Raw genomic sequence first — 21,272 nt, 5'->3', positions numbered from 1 at the left:
ACTGAYACTTCACAGATCACTGGAATTGTATTACTTGAGTTATTCAAGTATTTACAAGAAATTCCAGGCTTTCCCTCTTTGACTTTGCATAGTAACATGTATGTAGAACATCTTCCACAGAGTCACTCAACAAGACACAGGCAAATGAAGAATTTAATTGATTATACTRTAAGATCATCGAGTCAGGCACTGATGTTTTTTCTGTTGTACCTGGCACAGGACTCAGCTCTGTGTTAGGTTCTCTCTAGTACTAACCCAACATAAACACAAACCAGAATAAATGCAACTGTGACATTCAGGTCATGTGTGAGTAGAAAAATGATATTTATGTCCTTTMTAAAAGCTGATATTTGGCAACAAGCAGAGGCTTTGCAAAAGAARATTTTCAGGAGATAGGTAAAATGAAAAATGAAGTTAGGGGATYTTGAAGATTTGACTACATGGCAAGGCAAGACCAAGCTTTCATGATGTCTGTTAATTGCCTATCTGAAGCCAGTCTGAAAGCCTCCAGAGTGCCCAGAAGTGGTAATCTGTGACGTCTGGAGACTCTTTGCATCCTCTTCTAGACTGAATCTAGAGTGAGTGTATGCCAAAATATTTTCTGCAGCACTGACACCTTGTGCAATCCTGAACAGGGACTCACCTAGGGAACTGTAAAGTGCCTTCCTTGTCACTCAACCAGATTCCCTTCTCTCAAAAAAGCAAGACAAAAAAGAGTGTGTCTGCAAGATGTTGCCCCAAACAGTTTTGGTTCAGAATAAGTGTACATGCTTCTGGCTTTGTGTTTGGACGTAGTTTATGTGTATCTTACTCACAGGACCTCATTGCTATCTCTAACTACCTGAAAGGAGGTTGTAGTGAGGTGGGTGTGGGTCTCTTCTCCCAAGAAACAACTGGTAGGACAGGAGGAAATGGCATCAAGCTGTGCCAGGGGAGATTTAGATTGGCTATCAAGGAAAATTTCTTCACCAAAGCAGTTGTCAAGCATTGGAATGGGCTGCCCAGGGAAGTCGTGGAGTCACTGTGGAGGTATTTGAGAGATGTGCAGATGTGGCACTGAGGGACGTGCTTTAGTGGTGGATTTGGCAGTGCTGGGTTAATGTTGGACTGGACATTTTAGTGTCACATTTTAGTGTCTTTGATTCAAATTCATTCTTTATTCCCTATATGCTTGAAAGATTTTACCATGAATGAAGATTTCCAGATGAGAGAGAAGTAAATTTTTTTTTTTTAAAGGAAAATTTTTCCTGCTAGTAAACTAAGYWCCTCTATAGTCTGTTAAAAAAAGARAACTCTACTTTATAATGAAAAGGACTATTTGAGTTTAGAGTCACTGTCTTTTAATCACATTATTTTAACTGTACATTTCAATAACATTTAGTAAGTTAATAATGCATTTTATGCAYAATAACCTTCAAAGAGAAATGCCCTAATGGCTTTCAGATAATTTACTCTGCTGGAACTGCAACAAAATTTTTCAAATACAGTATTGCTCTCTTTGCTTTAATAGAAATAATGATTTTATACAGTACACATTTATTTTATATAGCCAGCCTTCCAAATTGAACAAATTAATTTACAGAAAGCGTTGTAAAGGTCCAGCTGAGTGATTGGCTAACCCAGCCAACTGTGCCTTACATCTCTTTAAGCCACAGCCAGCTGAGAAGCAGCAAAGGGAGAAGTCAYTGAGTATCAAAACTGGCTAATAGCTCATGAAACCAGGGAGACTAAAATGTACAGTTGTGACTTTTAACACATTGCCATACATAGACTTTCCTTTGCTGGTGAGATTTGCCATCAAGAATAGAGGAAAGTGTATTCTATTTCTACATCAGAAAATGGTGCTTCTTTTGTGCTTTGCTGGCTGCTGTGAACTTGCTGCATTTCTCCCCACCCTTGGATTCAAAGTTTCATTTCTAAGTCACCCAGTGATCTAGACCCCATAAAAAGAGATGTACAAAAGCTTTATGATAGCAGTCAGTAGCTTTATGGGATCATCCAGTACATCCCTTCAGGCACAACTGCACTGTTTGCAGCAGGATTGAAGTCGTCACTGAGGTAAACAAAGCCCTGGGAAGGGTTGGTCCCAGTCCAGATGTGGGATGTTTTCATTCTGGGAGAGGTAATGACAGGATTGACCAATACAGGACAGATAAGTCATGCCACACATGTTGAGTTCTGAGGTCCTGACAGGTAAAACATAGCATGAGAAGCTAACAGATAATTAAATAATAGGGTGGCTTAAGCTTTGCTTCATAGTTCTAGCACATGCAAATGCAAAATTTATCTTCAAAAATTCAATACTTCTTTCTAGTTAAATCCAATATAGATGAATTGTGTGAATAACAATACATTTCTGTGAAAATATAGCCCTTCAAAATGAAAGAATTCTTGACTTTTTATCCAGAAAAGCTCAAGAGTTAATATAAAAGGATTTSATTCACTTTTAGCTGCTGTCTCCATGTTGTCCTCCTACATGACAGAAGTTTTGCCTTTCCCCGTGCCTTGCTGAAATTTTACCACTTCTCTTGTTCCTAGGCTGGTGTCTGATCTATGACCGTACCAGTTCTCTCCTTGAAGGTCCAAAATCTGTTTCTTCTTGCACTGTGGTAAGTGCAGTCCATGGATAAAACAATCTTCTCATATAAACAAAAATCTTGTTTGTTTTTATTATTTGTAAAGGCAATTCGTTAGAGAAATGTGATTTAAAAGGTCTACTACCATGGTCTATTATAAGAATGGATATGTCAAAACTTCTAGAGTTACMTTTGAGAGGATACTGAATCTTGTTCCTTGCAAAACTGGTTCTATTTTACTGCCCGAAGTTTTTCTTGTAAACAGTTCCTCTGATTTTTGTTATTCATCATGTTCATGGTCAAAATACTGTCTCAGGTTGGCAGACATGCAGGCCAAATATTCAGTGCTGGTGGCTAAACTGCTGTCAGCTGGGGAGTGGCATAGCTTGAGCTGCTCCTCCCTTCCTGTTCCTTGCCCTGAACAACCATCTGTTGACTGGAATAAAACAAATGACCTAGAATAATAACCTTCTCAACTAACCAGATCTAAATACAGAAAATATTATATAGCAGTACTATATTCATAGCAGATGGAGCCACAAAGTGTTTTATCTCAGTGTACAAAATGCCAGAGAAGGGCACAAGAACGATCCACTGAATGTGACCTTTGAGTGGATGCATGCTTGCAGAATTACGAATTCTGGTTATTAGCTGACACTTTAATTGAATTTAAATAGATTAGAAACCCAAAGTACTACACCTTTTGCATGACAAATATTAATGCTAATTTCAATAGTGTCAGGAAATGAGTCATCAGCCTCTGCCTATTATGTGGGATAAAACTCTTAGGATTTGTTTCCTATCTCAGATGCATCTGGGGCAAAATAGAGCTGTTAAATATTGCATCCTACACTGAGTTCATCTTTCAAAAACATATGATATTGTTAATCAATCTTCACATAATTGACTGAGTTCTTCATTCTTTTGGAAGTCATTATTACCTGTCTCAATATGTGTGTAGGGACGACTTCCTTCTAAAAACAAAGGAATTATTTTCTAGACAGAATATAAAATAAGAACATAAAGAAATACCACAGTAATGTGCCAATATACCCTTGTCTTAATTTTGACATCTCTCACTTCTACGCCTGCTTCAGTGTGATAGTTTTAACTGTATTATATTTTCATGGCAGAAAAAGGTAGAAAATTCAAAAATCCATGTGTTTTTTTCCTAAGTCATTCTTCCAAATTCAGTTAATATTTACACACGACTGATAATTGACTTGGACTCAAAATTTTTTTAGTACTTTTGTGAAAGGATTCAGTTGTGGTAAATGTATTGGCATAAGACCGGTGTTATCCAAAAAAGGAAAAATGCTCCTGTGTTAGAGTTAATACCGAGAACCTTATACTGCGCTATAAGCAAAACTGTACTGTATTATTGCACCCAAGATGTTTCTGCTCAGTAAATGGGATAATAAATTGAAGCTTTTGGATTTTAAATTGAAATATTTGGGAATGGGGGTTGTTGACATTACTTAATCTAATCAAATAATTAGCATGATAGCCTTTATTATGGGTCAGTTCTCTATCAGTATAAAGGTTGGGAATGAAATTCTTTGTGTTTGTGTTCTGCCTGAGGCTGAAGAGGAGATTTGCTTTTATTCTGGAAGTGAATCATGCAAGTCCTGACAGTAAGATGATGAGAAACATGTGCATTATTAAATATACCAATATTGGAACTAAATAATGAAGCAGTTACTTTGCTCACAGATATGCTTTTTTCATGGCCCAGTGACAAACTACCTAAAGTTAATTTCGAAAATAATTTCAGTTTATGCCCACTCCATGAATATTCCATAGAGTATGGTGGGTAAAATTTCTGCTCTTTTTCCATGGATTATGCTTTAATCCTTCACAGGTCTTTGTTCTGACTTGGCAACTGCATGTTTTATCCCTGCTAAACAATGAATTAATCCATAAGGGTAAAGCCTGAGACCCTTCTTTCTATTGATGCCAAAAATCTACAATCAGGGACACAAACAGTAGTAATTATAAGGATTCTAGTGGTGTTAATCATACTGATGGTCAAGGTAGATGTCAGTATGATTGAATTGCTGTGTTTCAGTTGTTCTTGTTTCAGTTGTATCACACACAATATTTAAAGAAAATCAAGTTTTCAAAGATGAGCTCCAAAGCCAGAAAGTCTCAGCGTCAGGGTTGTGTGTACACAAATGGTCCTTAAGCCTCCTGAACAGTCTCAAGTAGTGTCCATGCACACTTACTCTGCATGTTGATCCATTTAAGGAAACATTGAGCCTTGCTTGCTTTCCCTGACTATCCTGTAAGTATCTCCAGTCCCTGGAGTCTCCAGCCTTGTTTCCTGATGGACCTTGGTCACACTTTGTAAACAGCCTGAGTCCAGTCCTGTCTCACACATTGACCTTAATCCAATGTTACAGCCTTGCCTCCACTCTTGTTTCCAGTTTTGTCTCCTTCTGTCCATGTGGTCACTCTTGTTTTCCAGCTCAGCCACACTTCCTCAACCTTGTCTTTGATATTTCCCAAAACACAGAGGGTGCCTGTGCCTTTTAGGGTATGACATCGTCACCAAGAATAACCATGTTCAGTTTTCATAGCAGTCTCATTTTATTTGATTCACCTCTTAGAACTGGTCTGAAGATTCATCCAAATCCAAATATCTGTTCTCACATAGTCTATTTTCCTACTCTTTTCTTCTTTTTTTTTTTTTTCTGTTCTGTTCTGCTGCTTTCCCAGCCAAATCTAGTCTTAGTCTGCTTCCAAACAGGACTCTCACAAGACCCATATCCCAGCGTTATAACATCATGCTATCATTGAGGTTGGAAAGGGACACAGAGCATGTCTAGTCTTGTCTTTTTTATTCTTTGGCCTTGCACAATCCTGTTTTCATTATGTCCAGCCATGGAGACTCCACAACCTCTGGCCAATTCCTAGGTCTAAACAGAATTTGCTGTATTTTATATTATGCCTATTGTCTCTTGCCCTTTATCTGGAATGACTGAGTAGAGTTTGTCTCCATCTTCTTTAGTCTCTTTCATCAAGTACTCATACACTTTAAGAACATTGCCCAAGCCTTTGCTTATAAATCTCAGACTCCCTGGAAGTACATGACATCATGATCTTTTAGATACCCAAATCATAGCTTTTCCTTCTTGTTACATTCCAGTATTCTTTTATTCTAAAATTTCCAAGGAACAAGTTTCCCACAAAAAAAGTTTTGTATTCTGTCATATCCCTTACAGTTCAAACTCAAAAAATATCAGTGAACACACACAGATAATAGGAACTGACAACCAGAACTAAGACATATTGCTGTTGCTTGAAAATTGTCTCAAGGTATCACCTTGATATTAAACTACAGAATGACTACAGAGAGAAAACTGTACTTTTTCTAGTAAGAAAAACATTTTCAAAAAGAGTTTTCTTGCATTAGCTTTGCTGCATTTCCATTCACTTTCCCRATTATCTTTCTATTTTAATTGCTTTCCCCCTTTTTTTGATCTATGCTTTTCTTGAACATTGCTATATTTTTGTTTTTGTTTCTCCCTTTTCCCTACTATTTTAGCATAGTCTTTCCTCAGTTAATAGTTCTTTTTCCTTCCTGCTTTTTCCCTTTTTTTTTGCCTTTGCACAAATAACAGGTTTGAGGTCAGCATCTGGGTGCTAAAAGTCAGACATTTTGAAGCACCAATTTCAAACACGTCAGCTGAAGAGCTAGAAAATTGTGAATCACCTTTTGAAAGTGCAAAATATGTAATTTAGAATCTATTGCAATTTGGCACGGTTGGTCTTTGATTATATTTCTTTGACACTGCCCGATAAGGTTGTTGACCCTTTTAAAAAAGCTTTCCAAATGGCAGATGCCTGAAGAAAAATGAGTAGCCCATTTCTGAGTTCACTCAGAACTTTGCTATGAAGGACTTAAAATGACAGCTGAGGACAGGAGGCAATTAGATGATGCATTCTGAGGGTTTGAGATGATGAAAACTACAGTTTAGGATGTCTGTTCAGGTCCTGAATTCTACTTCTAGATAGATTCCTTTATAGAATCAGTGTGGGATTATTTCATAGAATTAAAGAAATTGAGGGGTGATCTGGAGGTCATCTTGTGCAGTCTCCCATGCAGAATGAGCTCGCCACATTCCCAGTTGTTCTTTTTAATCCATGGTACAATGGGTATCAAAAGACATCAATTCACAATTCAGAGTTAATACAGAAGTGTTTTCCTTCTTCTCAGGAAAGTTTTTGTCATGGGGAAGACAACTATTTAATGAAGTCACCTACTTATGTCTTCTGCAGCTGGCCACCGCTTAAAGCTTGCCAGGAGGACATACAACAATAAATAAGGAAAGTTTCTAAATAGCTTTTCAATTACTTTTATTAGTTGAAGACAAGCAGAGCTGTTTTCCCAAAAGCAGGGCAAGATGGAATAAAAGGTGTTATGTTCAATGTATTGTAAAATTAAAGGATGCATTCTCCAAAGTGTGTTTTTGCCAGACTGAGATGGGCTTAACAGCATGGGGAGAGGCATTTGCATTTTAAATGAGAAGAAACAGTTTTAAATGACAGTGCACATTCCCACAAAATATAATATCTCTAACCAGGCTGAGTGAGACCTGTGGGAATCTGTCCAGCTTTGTGCTAGAGAGCTACGACTTGCACAGGGGACCTCCAAACCTGTTCTGCTGTCTCATTGCTTTTCATTTCTCTTGTGCTTTCAGTGTTTCCAAAGGGAACAGAATAGGTGCTGGTGCTCAGCTGTCCCACTGAACTATGAAAAATTCTCTGGCAAACACTGAAATACCTGGACATTCAGCAAATGTCTGATAAATTGTTTCTATGCATTGAAACACAGCAAAACCAAACTGTGGCTCCAGACTGACAGCCCAGAACTGATCTTCGTTCACAAACTGTGTCCTTACCAGTACCTCTTATAATTCCTTTTTTTTTTTTTTTTTTTTAATAAGAAGGTCTCCATAATATGGAATCAATGAAGTCATGTAGCCTTCTGTCTCCATGCACTCCTCTTGTGTAACTGTGGGGAGTGATTTAGCATTCCTCCAGGATTCTCACTGAGGAGTGTGTGCTGGCTCTCCTAAACACAGTCTTCACAGAGCTGCTCTTCAACTTCCAAAAAGACTGGAGGGTTTGAAAAAGAGAAGGAAAAAAGGGATCTTCTATAACTGCAGAAGAAGGCAGTACTGCAGTGACAAGGTTGTCAACAGTAATCCCCTGAAAAAATAGGGGAAGATCATTAGAAAATGAACTGAAACACATATTTCTACTATAGCAGTGTTCTGTCTCATAGAGTGGTGGTAGGAGATACAGTTTAAGCATAAAATATTTTATGCAGGGAAGTTACAGGGTTTTTATGACAATTTTAGATAAATCTTGCTAAAGAAAGGCATGTTATTATCCACTTTTGGCACATAGCTAGAAAAAATTAAAGCACATCAGTAGGAGTGGAATTTGGTTCAGTAGCAATAGAAAGTGATTGCTTGAAGGAACTGTGAATGAGATCATGTCCAAGTGCAGAAAAAACTAGCATTCTTGATGAAAAACAACTATAACTCTTCAGAAAAAGCTATGGACTCAGTGTTATCTCATGAGGTACAATCATGAAGTGATGTATGTAATTTTTTTCAAGATTTTTTATAAAATGTCAGTGTTCCTAATCCATATTTACCACAGATACAAAGAGAGAATCATCTATTTAGTACATCTGTACAATTTTCAAAATGTGATAGCATAAAATAATTGCACAGAGCATAATATTTTTTTTCACTGTATTCTTTTAACACTGCTTTAAGGGTGCCCATGGTCATGTGTAGATTTTCAGTCTATTCTGTTGTAAGGTGCAAAAAATATTCATGATTGTGTATTGACTTTTTTCCCCTCCTAGCTGGAGGAATGCTGAAATCTCATTCTCTGCAGCTCTTCTGTTTGTCCAAAGGATGAGGTGGCAAGATTATGGATTATTCAATCACTTCAGCTGCCTATTTCTATGGCAGTATGAAGTAATCAGAAATTTCTTTACAACAGCTACCTTTAAAATATCCATATCTTTTAAATATCCCTAGTTTTGTGTCCTTGATGAAGAGAAGGCATGAGAGACAGGATTATAGTAGGATTGTTTTGCTCGTTTGTACAACCTGTGGCTGATACATGAGTTCAGTGACTGCTCAGGCAGAATGAAAATGACTCCAAAAACAGGGATGGGGTGTTCCACCCCCACCGTTTTACTGCACATTTGGAAAAGGCTGTTAGGTGCAAATTCCAGCCCACTGAAGGAGTGGAGTTGCAGTGTTTTAGTGCACACCACAAAAATGGCTTTATGTCACAACCCCTGTCCAAAAAACCCAAAGAACTGCCATGAGCAGGTATTGGCTTATCCTTACAATTATCTCTTATTATCTGAGACTTCAAGGTGAACAGAGTCAAAAGGAGCTCTTGGGAACTTTTAATTCAGGCAGTGCTGCCTTTTTGCCTCATATGCTTTGCTTCCTCACAGAAGCATTCAGTGTCAAAAATAGGCTCAAAAAATAATGCCCAATACCTCCAGGCTTCATAATGAGATGTTAGCCACTAGATGCTGCTCACATGTTACTCATTCTCCTGCTTTCCTCTTTCCTGCTTTGGGTTGCTCAGGATGATGCTGACTTTGTACAGTTATTTCACAAGACTTTAAATTCATGAATATAAAGAAATGTCACCAAGAGAAGAAAGTTTGCATTAAAATGTTCATCTGTAATAATAGAAATTACCCAACTATAACCCCTTTTAAACTCCTGTGCACACAAGGAACGCTTGACCCTAGTGACTGGATTTGTTTTACACTTCGACTGTCATGCTTAATTTGTTGTTCTCATTAGCTAGGTAAAATGTTTTTAGTCCTCCTGTGTGTCAGTTCTTCATTAAAAAAAATATTTATGAGCTAGTGGAGAAATTAATTAGATTACCATTTTGACTTCTGAAAGTGAAGAAATAGCAAAACAATCATATACAGGATGTAAAAAATCGTAGCAGCACCTTCTCCATTTTTTTTTATCTTTTCTTTTTCTTACTTTGCATATTTCCTTCTTTTATTTCTCTATCATAAGTTATACCTAACAGCAACTGTTTTTCTCTTGGAAATTCAATTACAAATATCTTCAAAATAGTAATAGGAGTTCACAAAGCTATAACGCTGAGGACCTATTCTCTTGTCATCTTTTGCTACATCTTCTTTCTAAAAATGTATAATTTTAGTATTTAGAAAAAAATAAAACTGTTAAATGCAGACACTGGGCTTGTTTGTCATTGTGCTTCCATTACAACCCATTTTTAGAGGATTCCAATTCAGCAGTCAATGTGCAGGGAATATTACTGAATCATAAACACAAGGTTTTTTCTTCCAAATAATTCTGGGGTTTGAGCTCATTGTGTTCAGTCACTTTTCTGTTACATTGATATAGATGGGAGTTAGATGTGTGTACAAACACACTCGTATTTCTATACTTTTATACAATAAAATTTTAGTGCTTCATCAGATTAGGGATTTCGACAATTGTATAGCCATAAATTGTTAAACTCTTTTCCCGAACAGTGTTAGTATTGGTATTGTTTTGAAAAAAAAGAGCCTAGAGCCTACACAAACACAGTACAACCAAGTGGAAATGTTTTCCTGGTTGCACAACGCAATGGGTAAGAAGAATTGTCTCAGTCTGAGCCTCTCAGACCAGGCAACAGTTAAATTAATTGTATGGAGGGAATAGAGTTTAAAAGGAATCATTATTGACTTAGCTAAACATCCTTTTTCTCAGTTCTTTCAAGCTTGATTGCAGGGCAAAGCTTCTTCACATGCTCCAAGACACAGAGAAATAGAATAAAAGAGAGACTCAGACTGATCTAAGTAAATGGAGAGCAAATGGCAACGAGGGATCAACCTTCCTTGTGTTAATTCTAATTGCCATCCCACTGCAGAGATCTGTGTTTGAGAGGGACAACACTGACTGGCTCATGGGTTCCTGATAGGAAAGGGGGACTTTGAATGAAACTGACCTCAGGCAACAAGCTTTGACAAATGGTCCTTTTAGATGAACTTACATTAACTTTGTCCCTGTGCCTGTAGTAGGAAGGTAACAGAACCCATGATTTTTATTCATTCCAGCCTTATAGAGGGAAACAGAAGTTGAATAGGTAAAAGAGAATCTTAGAATCATGGAATATGCTGAGTTAGAAAGGACCATGAGGATCACTGAGTCCGTCTCCTGGCCATGTGCAGGATACCCCAAAAATCATAAGCTGAGTTATATGACTGAAGCAAAAGAAAACAATTTGTTAGAAACAAAGGGGGTTGATTCTCATGGAGAAAGAGGTACATGTTACCTCTCAAAATAGACAAGAGAGAGACATGCAGAAGAAAAGAACAAACCCTGTTTGTCTTACTGCAGAATACTTTGCAGATCACAGAGGTAATACAAGGTACATTTTATGTACTGGTTAGTCTGTGTTGCAAAATAAAATTTGAATGTGATTGACCTTATGCAGAAAATAAAGCCAAATTTTAGAAGTGTATATATATGTCTGTGAAATCAATTCCCACCAGAAAAGGAAGCACTTAATATAATCTTGAAATATATATTTGCCTGATAAAAAGGGTAGATAACTCGGGAATTGCAAACACTTAGAAATACATTTACAAAAGAAGAACACTGTATAGGAGCATGCAGTAAAAAAGGAAATGAGATTTCAACTGGAGGAAGCGCTGATAAGAGGACAGTCCCCAATCCCCTTAGTGCAATGCCTAAATACAGTATTTTGGTCAACAGAGCAAGCAATATAATGTTAAAGTAAGAGCAAATGGTTTATTTGAGGTTTTCCAATGCAAATCAAAATAGCCTTATAAAATTCTTCACATTCACTAAAAAAGAGGTCTGGAGGCACTGAAGCAACTGATCACAAAAATACAAGAAAATGTTTAAATCTTTTTGGAAGATGTATTTTGTGCAGCAGAAATCAAATAAAAATGCTATGTATGGAAGAACCATACTTTATAAATGCAATATAATTTCCAAAACTGACAAATGGGTTTATTTGGAGAGCTAACTATAAAGCTATTAAGCTTTGCTCTTTTTTTCTAATTTTTTAACAGTGAAAAAGCAAAGACCGAAATTAGGACGAATTGGGAAGCTTCCCAGGGTAATGAAGAGTAGCACACCATCTGCTTGAACAGGAAAAATATTTGATCAGTGTATGTTCCTCATCCTGCTGTGCAATACAGAGGTACAGCTTCTAATAAAATGATGCTGCGTAACCTGAGTAATGGCAACTGAATTGAGCAGACAATAAATGCAAAACACCACAGACTCTTGAGACATCTGAAATGCAACCAAGGTATGGGCCAGTCTGCCAGATAACAGCTGTGAAAATTATCTTTCTACCATGACCAGAAATTTTCTAAAGTTAATGATCTGATAGAACTTTTCTCTCTTTTAAAGATGTATCAGTGGGAAATTTTTGACTACGGGGCTGGTACAGGACCTTGGCAATAGGTGTTTTAAAAATCTCTGGTAAGTTTTGAAAGGAGAACTGAAGCACAAAGGGACTGAAAAGGGTACATGGAGGTTTTGTTTTCAACTGGACACAATTAAAAATACCAGGCTTTTTTTAATTTTTTTTTATTTCTTTTCCCTGTCTGTTTGCCTTTGTTCACAATTACTCCAAACAGTATAATGGTGATGAAAAGTGTAATACCACTTTTCATGTAGGTGTTCAACAGGTAAGTAGGTTAATGGTCTTTAAAGTATGTAAGGGCAGATGTTACCCGCTTTTAAAGAAATGCCACTGGAAGTAACACATGGATTATTCCTGGGCACCAGTTTTCACTGCTCTCTGCAGAAGCTGGGCTGTGTAATAGAAAAAGTTCTGGAATATGAGCAGTTGGTGAGGCTGAAAGCATCTGGTCCTGTCGGATGCTGAAGAGGCAGTGACTGAATGAAGGAAATTTCTGAATGAAGAGGGAAAACCCATGAATGTTGGAACTGTTTAACAAGGCAAATGTGAGGGATTTTTGTGGGTGCTCTTCTGCTGGGGTGTGTGGTAGAAGAGACTCTATCTCAGTGTTTGCTTACTTCCTAAATAACTTCAGAGCCATTGCTGTCAGGAGAAGAAAAAACACAAACTACCATCTCCTCCAGGCACATTTTAAGTTCAGTCAGACAAAACCTTGAGGTTTTATGGGCAGCTCTCCCCCTTTCTTGTCCCCTTCTGTCCCCTGCTTTTCAGAAACATGAAAAAACAAAAGCTGGCTAGGACAATGAATGACACAAAAATTAGACAAATAAGGGCAAGAGCAGACTTTTATAAAGAGCTGGATCGCACCATATTGATAAAAAAGAGTCAGCCTGTACTGTTCCTTGTCGCTGACATTCATTTGCTAAGTTACATTGAAAAATCAGTCTCCCCCTCATATTCCAAATGTCACATGGCCCCTGTAGGACTCATCTGCAGGTCTGGGCAGATCTGCTCCTCAGCAAGGGCCTCTCTCAGCAGCATTTATCTGTCTCCAACATATGTGTAAAGACCAGTTCTTCCTCCCCTCAGATGCTCTCAGCAGAACTGTTCTGATCCCTCAGCTGAACAGGAGACACCTCTGATCTTTCTCAGGATGCAGAGCTGTAATTATAAAACTGTAAACTAGATGTGAGGCTTAATTATAATGTCAAATAGATTGGATTTTAATCAGCTCTCTGGATATATAGTTAGGAAGGATTTATCAGGGCAATGACCTAATTTAAGAGTAGGGATTTCAGCTGAATGGTCTGAAAACAATTTGGTTCGGTGCCTGTAGAGGGGAGACAAAAAATGCAACCTCTGCTTTTTAATGAGCAATGTCTCAACCATGGCACAGGCTTTAGGAAACAAGTTAATCTCTGACACAACAACAAAGAGAATTTCAGTGCCATGGTGACGATTCTGGTCACAGCCACAGAAGAAATGACACAAGAGAGTTGCCAGAGAACACAAAAGGACAATGTAGCATGTAGAAATGCATGTTTGAGCAAAAGTTACTACAAGTGCTTAGCATGAGAGGCAGAAGACTCAGAGAGTATAGCCCCAGCTCAGCATGGACTCTTAACCAGGTTCTTGTCAGGTTTGGTGAGAAACAGGAGCCAGCAGGGGCTGCCTTTCTCTGAGAAGCGAGGCTTTGCTCCCACACCAATGTCCTGCAGTCCCTGCTGGGATAAGGCACAATTCAGTGAGTTCTGAACTAACACCCATCACTTTGGTGAAACACTTCCAAACTGGTCAGCCAGGAGGCTCTCAAGGACAGGAGGCTGCTGGAAGCAGGGACAGAGGTGCCAGGGTGTGGCCTTGGACTGCAGCAGGAGCTTCCCATTTGGGATACCAGGATGGCAGCAGACTGGGCAGAACCTCTCCTCTACAGCTGCAAATTTCTCGTGGTGTACTGTTCTCAGTACCAGAGGGAGCAGCTGTCTGGGATGCCTTCTCTGCTCAAAGCTGTTCCACAATTCCCCTTCTGATCCTTCTCAGCTTCCCAGCTCTCGGCAATTACTGGAAGTGTTCTGAATGGAGCTGGCAATCTCAATAAAGGGTATTTTGCCCAGGATGTTTTCAAGTATTGCTCTGGTTTACAACCACCCACCACTGTGCTTTTAGGAACCATCACAAAGAAGTGGCTTGGACAGATGATGAAAATCTGGCCCCACAAGTGCTTTTGAAGTACACAGTGCAGTAAAATCCAAGTCTCCAAAAGTCTGTGCAAAAGCACATACTGATTTTAAAAATCCAAAAAGACACCAAATTAACACCGTATTAACTGTAACTTGAAAGCATAACAAAGGCATTCCAGAGTAGTTGCATTGCAAGTTATTTCTGATCAACTGGTTTGTTGATACAAGGCTGTTCTCTTCTTTCCAACAGTTTTATGGAGGACATCATCCCTAAGGTTTTGCAGGTTTTCTCTCCCCACTCTGCCCAAGTTTATGCACTCCTAGCTTCTGGGGGGCAGAGGGTACTGCACATCTCTGTCAGCTTGACTGGGGCGCTGAGTGCTGCTCCTTGGGGGACTGGTTGATGTGAAGTGGTAAAGGCCTCTCTTATTTTGGGTTTATCCTTTAAAACAGTTGACTATTTTACAGACGTGAGATTTCTAATGGTAAAAAAATAATTCAGTAAAAAGGGAAGGGAAGGGAAGGGAAGGGAAGGGAAGGGAAGGGAAGGGAAGGGAAGGGAAGGGAAAATGCCCCCTCTAATAATTTGAATTTTTCTTTTGGCTCTGGTAAAATATTGGTGATGGATTGTGAGAGAAACAGGAAAGGAACTCTGTGGAGGTCAGGACAGCTTTTGGGATGTTTAGTTTGTATTTTGAAAGACTTTATGCTGAAATTATCAAGATAAATGGGATATTTAAGTAACAGATCTTCTATCAGTAAAAATAATATTACTTTTTTATTGGTTTTTGTTTTTAAATGTAAAAACATGGCTTAAAGCACACTTTTCTGATTAGTTTTCAAAAGTGAAAATTATTTATAGTCTCTTCTCTGAGATGCAGAAACAATGGTTTCTTACATGTAATTCTCTATGCTAAGTTACATGCAAGGGATACTTCATATATTTTCAAGCATTTGATACATGAAATTAAAAATGCATTTCTTTGAATGTTTAAATTAGTATGAAAAAAATCAGAAAAAAATTAATTAAAAAGTGAGAAATATAAGGTGAAATGTAAAAATTGGCTTAGGAAGGCTAGTAGTAAAGTATACTTCTTTGTGAATAAATAAGATTTGTTGGTTCAGGTTTGCTTTAAGGTTATGGTGGATATCTATAGTTATTTTCAGCATTTGGAATTTAGTAGACACACTAAATTTTATGTTCTGGATGAGATTACAGGATCATGACTGCCTGTGTCAAAATTTAACAAAATATCATTTTTATTATGGAAAAAGTAAGCTTGAAAAGTACTCTTAAAAGTCACAGCTCCTGATATTTATTAAGCCTCCTTATTAAGATCAGTCACACCAAAGTATAAATATAATATAATTCTGTTCTATTATATATATAAAACTCATCTAAAAATAAATCTTACAAGTCAAAATAGGTTTGAGGAAGTTCACATGCTTCAGCAGAAAAAAGATTGTCTTTTCAACAAGTAGAAGAGTGTAATTTTAATATTTATAATGTAAAAAAACACTGTATCAATATACCTGCTGTATATAATTTTTAGAAAAGCAGTTGACTATAAGCAAGACTGGTTTGCAAATATCATATGCAAAAGTTTAACAAGAATTTTTGGCGCATATGTGCTTTGTACTGTTCTGTTTATTGCTGAAAACTTGGCAAAAAAATATTAGAAAACTAAACTAATATTTTATCTCTGTGTTGCAGCAGTGTAAGTTCTGGAAACCCTAAACATTTAATGTCATATCAATGACAATTGCATTAACTCATTTTACTAGCTCTGAGATACAAAAAATATGTGATTCCACTAAAATTCTTCTCTCACAATTGGATTCTGCTCAAATTAGACTGCAGGTAGCCCTGTATTTTAATTAAAAATCATTACTGCCTTATGCTGCCGAGAGTCTGGTAGAAAATGAGTTGAGCTAAACTGTTTAGGAAAAGAGAAATGAGAAATGTCTGCTAAAAAATGGCCCTGCCTGGCATGTAAAAAGGTTGTCATGGACTGATCCAGCTTTGGAGCTGTGCTTGTATGGGCTAATGTGCCAGCATAAAAGGTAAAGGAAGAGGCTGCAATCTTAAGTAGAAACAGTCAGGAATCTCAGTGCAAAATAGCAAAGAATAGATTTTTTTAATAGAATTTTCATTGTAGTCTAGAAAGATAAAAGGAAAAAAGAATGTTAGTTATTGAATAGGGAAGTTCTTTTGAATTTGGGGATTGGCCCTTTCAAATTAGTAGTTGAAAATACATTATGCACTGTGTGTGTTAGGGAAAAAAATACTTAACAATTGCACAAATTCCACATCTAAAATGTCAATAAATTTTAAAACTGGTATCTCTGAGTGGTTGACCCAGGCTGGTTTTAGCAGGTGGGACTCATCCAGGGGCTTGCTCACCTCCCCATCCCCACACAACCAGTGGAACAGGAGAGAAAAGAGGAGGCATTAGAGTGAGGAAACTTATGGGTCAAAATCAAGATGAGGAAAACACTCACTAGAAAAAGAGTTGACTTCTTGGGACTACCATTGCAAGATGTCTGTCCCCCCCCCCCCCCCCCCCGCTAGCAACACCTTTCAAACTGCAAACTACACCCTACACATCATCAAATGCTTTTCCTAAGTATTCCTAGTTCCTAAGTATATTACACTGTGAATAGATAGGATAGATTTCTGTGAAAGTTTGGAATTTTAAGTTATAAAATCACTTAATTGGGATTGAAAGAGTGGTTTTGTATAACTAGAAGAATTGGTACAAAACCTGGCTTTCCATTTATAAAAAAAATTCTCAGTACACAGGCAATCCTACACTGGACACGTGTGTTTGCGCAGATGCAACTGCTCTCCCACAGTGACCAAAAATTAAGACATTCTTTCGTGCAAGCAGATGTGGAAAACAAAGCCTGCTATATGTAGTTATTAGAGATTTAATGTTCCCATAAAAAGACATGGAAAATCTGACACTGTTCCTGACCCCTGTGACATCTTTGAAACTCAAACACTTCCATGTGCTTGTTTATAGAAACTTAGCAATTATTAAATGGTGAATATTTACTTGCTTGGATCCCTTTTTTGTGTTAAGGACCTATTGTGGAAAGTTAAATTTCTATTTTGGATCAGCTGCTCTATCTGCAGTGTTGGCATCTAAAGGAAAACAGGATGCAAACTAAAGCACAGGGGAGTCAGATCTTCCCATGCTGCAGTTGAGCACCACAAAAACCACACAGCCCAAAACTCCCTGGACAGGGCTGAGTGCCCTGCAGATGGGTTGAGAGGTTTCCTCAGAAGTTTGTGGCTGAAAATTTCTTCTCCAGCAGGCATGCAAAGGGCTGAAAGCTGCTCATCATTCCCCCTTCACTGCCACATAACCAAGCTGATCATGATTCCAGCAGAGAGGAAATGCTTTCAGCATCAGCATTGTGAATTGTGAGCAATTATCTCTTGTTCCCATGATGTTTCCACTGTAGCACAGAGCATGATGGATCAAACACAACAAAATTGTGAAGGCTGAAGCTCCACAAGTTTGCAGTCAAGCTCTGGAATTCTCCAAATGCAGCTTTTCAAGGGCAACCACTCTTTGGCCCAGTTAGAGACCCTTTGGGGACATCTGAACGCATTAACAYCCAGGTGGAGAGGAGCTGGCTTTGGAGGCTGAATGAAATGTGATCTACGATAAAAATACATTTGGGGCAGTGCAAGCTGAATATGAAAGCAGCTCTAACTTCTCCCATGGCAATTCAGTGTGCTCCATTCTTACTTGCCTTCTGTTCTGTGAAGAAAATCAGCTGTATCCTTAGGGGCAGTTTTTCTTTTGTGAGCTGCAGCCCAGACAAGGATGCCACAAGCTCATATCTTGCTCTTCGAAAAAGGCACTGAGTTTACCAGGAAAAATTTTTAAATATTTTCAAAATATTTTAAAATATTTTTAAAAGCCATTTGGTGGATCTAATTGGAATTTCAGAGCTCCATCAGMTTCAGAAATGTAAAGAATTCTGTCTTCAAGCAATCTTTCAGGAATAAGCCCTGATCATTACATTCTGCTACTTAAGGTTTTGAATGATTCATTCAACCAAGATTCTTTGGCCTAACTGATGTGTGTTCTGTAACTGGTCCTCATCAATCACCATGGTATTGCAATTCCACAATATATCAAAGAAAAAAGATTTAAGAGTATTCTTTTTGGCTTTGCAATTATATTCAGTCTGAGAGGTGCTGAATTCTTTTTTAATCAGTGGAGACAAAATTTTCAGAGGTAGGCCAGTCACACATGTCTCTTATAAGCAAACTCTACCATCTCACAGTTCTGTATGATTTTCAAAAAACATGAGTTGTCTTGGAGAAAAAGGTCTGCCTCCATTAAACTTACAGTGCTAATATAACTGTCATACTTTGTTAATCTGTCATTAATGCACTGCTGTGTTTTCAAAAATCTGCATGCCATATTTGCATTTAACAGGTAAGATAAATGGCAAAAGTTTTTGGGCTTTCTTTTCAGGTTGAGTATACAAGTCATGAACTTCCTTCTTAAGTACTTACTGCAGACAAGAAAACTTGATTTCATCCCATGCTTGATTTAAAGTGTTTTGTTATAATACTGTGAATTGCATATGAATTGATTCAAAGCAATCTTTCAGATCAAATAAGGAAGATCATGAGACAAACGTTGGTTAAAATTCATAGAGGGTTTTACTGCAGACTAAGAACACAGAGGACAGGAAAATAATTATTACTTTTGTGATACAGGTWACAGATTATTTCCAATAATACATGTTACTTATTCTGCAGGAGAGACTGCCAAAGTCATCAATTTTTGTTTTTTTTTTTTTAAATTTTGAAGTGGTATTAAGCAAGGCATTAGAATTCCCAAATTGCTAAGCAAACTATTGAAAAGTCCTGTCAAACGTCACAACTTTGGAAAATATATCCAAAGGCTGATAAACAACAATGATTTTCAGGAAGATGTATGTTCCTGTCTAATGGTGTGCACAGTTGGACTGTGTAGGTGGTTTAGAAATCCTGTGTGGGGCTTTTTAAAATCAAAAAGAGTATAATAAATGTGTTAATGTTGGTGCTATGCCTACATTAATGTGACCTCTGCATCATGAAAATCTTCGATTCAGAAATGTCTATTGACATGTGCAAGATTRCAGCAGGAATAAATTTCTGTGTTGTGTGGGCAGAAAGTGGAATACATCTGTCAAATTCTCCATCTCCTGTAGGATTTTCTTTTGTATAGCTCACAGAGCTATTGAGAACAYCAACATCCTCCCACAGCCCAGAGCTGTGACAATATGACCCCAAAAAAATTTAGCTCTTATTCTCACTAATATTTTGCTAAGTTGAACAATAAAACTTYTCCTCCTCCTTATCAGAATGCTCAAACTATGTAATTAAACATGTAATTCTTAAGCAGATATGCTACTCCAGGTCTTATTTTAGTATGTTCAGGTTCTGATACTCTAGTAGCTTCACACACATCTCACCACCTACATGAGRCCTAAGATGATAACTAAAATTCTCCTGTCAGGATATTTTTCAGAAGTGCATGGAATTTYGGGGACTATTCCAAGTGTAATGTTTTGGCTTCAGGCTTTTTATCTAAAAGCAAGCTTACTGAATTCCTGCTCCTATAAAATGCTATTTTCTTTGTGTGATTCATGCAGATATTGGTGAATTTCAAACAGAGTGAAATGACTACCAAATATTTTAGATAAACTTAAAAAAAAGTTCTTGTGACTTTATCATAATATTCATGTTTGAAAACACCAAGGGCATCAGCTTTGTTTAAGTTACATAGTATATGTATTAATTCTTCTAATAGAACTATATGGAAGTAATAAATAGAAGTAATTTAACACTCTTTATTTGCAATGTAGAAGTTTGTGTTGCTTGGTCAATACATGTGCACTCATTCTATTTGGGAAAACCAGAACACTCATTTTCTACAGTATTAAAAGTTTAATTTTTTAAGCTTTTTACAACCTATTTTAAAAATTAATATAAAGTCTAATGCATAYTTCTAGGCCCAGTTTGCCTACATAAGGAGCAAGTAATTCAGAAATTAAATCTACAGTTCTGTCATTGCAACTGAACTTGCATCAATCTATTGATTCATTAAATAAGGGTCTAATAGAATTTTTTTAAAATGTAATAAAAATAAACTACACTGAACAAAATCAATCTATTTCTAMAGTAACTATAAAGTATGTTGTAACAAAGATAAGGAACTGAGAGGCGCAGATATAAATTATCCATGCACATAAAAATACTATAAGTGGCTACCTTGTGATTTCTTRTGTTTAAAATGCACTTATCTACTGMTGARTGGAAAAACAGGAATTTAGGASTTCACTGTTTTTAATCCTTGCTMRRRTTTCCAATTACTACACCAAAAGAYCMGAATTTAGTAWCCCATCTTTATCTTCAGATTAAGTTTAATCAAAGCATTTTGTATGGACCCTTCAGGGATCTCTGCCAAAGAATTATTGYGAAACTATAATAAAATTGTTGAAATTAAATTAATTGTCTGAAAGATTTCAAAGTGGGCATAGTGACTTAGTAGATTTTGATTAATTTAATGTAAAGCCTTGAATAACAACAGATTGAATGGAAAAGGACTTTATTACAATAAATTCAATAACGGACAATTCAGCCAATGACACAGTTATTAACTGGCTACATTAGAAAAAAACATAGAAACCAATTTTCTGTTTGAAACAGTGTCACATGAAAAAGCATTTTCGATGAAGAAATAAAAATAAAAAACACCGTTTCCTGCTTTTAAACTTGCATGGAGCCTCTGGCAACCAAGCAGTAGTCCAGAAGTGCTGAGAGGCTGCGAGAGAGAGCAAAGGAAAAGGACAGGCTGAGCTGAAAAGTCCAAGCTTTTTCCTTTTCAATTTAAACAGCAGCAGGAAGGAGAATATCTCAGACCACCCCATACTCAGCCACCCAGGATTATTCCAGTAAGAGCTATAAAATGACTTGTATATTTTTTCACTTGATGGCAAGGGAGTGTCTAAGGAAGAAGGACTC

The sequence above is a fragment of the Malurus melanocephalus genome, unplaced genomic scaffold, assembly GCF_030028575.1.
Source record: "Malurus melanocephalus ecotype Western Australia unplaced genomic scaffold, MMel_1.1 scaffold_133, whole genome shotgun sequence".
In the NCBI taxonomy this organism is placed as follows: Eukaryota; Metazoa; Chordata; class Aves; order Passeriformes; family Maluridae; genus Malurus; species Malurus melanocephalus.
This window is presented reverse-complemented; position numbering follows the sequence as displayed.